This window comes from Piliocolobus tephrosceles, chromosome 12 (assembly GCF_002776525.5).
Source record: "Piliocolobus tephrosceles isolate RC106 chromosome 12, ASM277652v3, whole genome shotgun sequence".
Lineage (NCBI taxonomy): Eukaryota > Metazoa > Chordata > Mammalia > Primates > Cercopithecidae > Piliocolobus > Piliocolobus tephrosceles.
The window spans coordinates 99,865,112-99,866,751 of record NC_045445.1 but is presented as its reverse complement, the minus strand read 5'-3'; positions in this window follow the sequence as shown (position 1 = coordinate 99,866,751).

The window sequence follows — 1,640 nt, the reverse complement described above, 5'->3', positions numbered from 1 at the left end:
TTTTTTTTTTTTTTGACAGGTCTGGCTCTGTCACCCAGGCTGTTAGCCAAGATGGTCTTGATCTCCTGACCTCGTAATCTGCCCGCCTCAGCCTCCCAAAGTGCTGGGATTATAGGTGTGAGCCACCGCGCCCGGCAGGAGGATCTCTTGAGGCCAGGAGTTTGACACCAGCCTGAGCAACATAGCGAGACCCCGACTCTACCAAAAAAAAAAAAAAAGAAAAACCCCAAACAAATAAAAATCACTTCCCCTGTCCCACCATCACACTTGCGTGGACCACTGCAGTGGCCTCCCCTTCTCTGGTCGCCTGTTTCCACCCTTGCTCTGACAGTATATTTTCCATGCAGTGGCCAGAGGGAGCCTGTTAAATCCTAAATCAGATCACGTCCCTCCTCTGCCCACAACCTTCCTTCAGCTGCCTGTCACTCAGAGTAAAAGACAAAGCCCTTGCCCTGGCCTGCCAGACCCCACCCATCTATACCCCTTGCTTCCCCACTGACTTCCATGCTGTTCCTCACACACACCAGGCACATTCATGCATTAGGGCCTTTGCACTGGCTGATGCCTCTGCCTGGTGTGCCCTTCCTCCACTGGCTAGCTGTGTGGCTCACTCATCTCTTCAGATCTGTGCTCAAGACCCTTCTCAGTCACACTTTACGGGACCACCTCATTAGACATCAGAAGCTGCCCCAGCAATTTCTTTTTTTTCAAGTCAGACTTTCACTCTGTCACCCAGGAAGGAGTGCAGTGGCGCTATCTTGGCTCATGCAACCTCTGTCTTTGGGTTTAAGCAATTCTGGTGCCTCAGCCTCCCGAGTAGCTGGGACTACAGACATAGGCCACCACGCCCAGCTAATTTTTGTATTTTTAGTAGACACGGGGTTTTGCCATGTTGGCCAGGCTGGTCTCGAACGCCTGACCTCAGTGATCCGCCTGCCTCGGCCCCCCAAAGTGCTGGGATTACAGGGGTGAGCCACTGTGTCCAACCTGCCCCAACAGTTTTTATCTGCATTCCCTCTTTTCCGTGTTTTCTTTTTCTCCAAACCATTTATACCTACTTAGTTTTATTTATTTTCTATCTCTCCCACTAGAATGGCAATTCCACAAACAGAGGTATGCTTATCTCTTTTGCTCAATGCTGTCTCTCCAGTGCCTGGAACAGTGCCTGGCACACAGTAGGTGCTTAACATACATTTTTAGTTGACTGAATGATGGAGGGGCACAGAAACAGGAAATTTGACCTTGTCCCGCCTACCCTGCCACGAGCTATGCTTCAATTGAGATGATTTGCCTTATTTATTTATTTATTTATTTTATAGAGGGGAGGGTTTCACTATGTTGCCCAGGCTGGTCTTGAACTCTTCGATCTACTAGATCCAAAGGTAGAAAGTGCTAAATACCCTGAGAGTGAGACTAGAGAAGGCTCTCCGGGAAGAGGTAGTATCGCCTGGTGCTGGTCCTGGAAGGTCTGATGGGAATGAGAGATTCTGGGATTCTGCGAGGCCCAGGAATGGAGGAAACAGCAGGCAGCAACTGGAGGAGTGAGGCGAGTTAGGAAAGGATGAAGATGATGGAATCACTGACAAGGAGAAATCTGTCAGGAGCCTTGAATCCCAAGGGGATGATCCTAGATTCCGTGC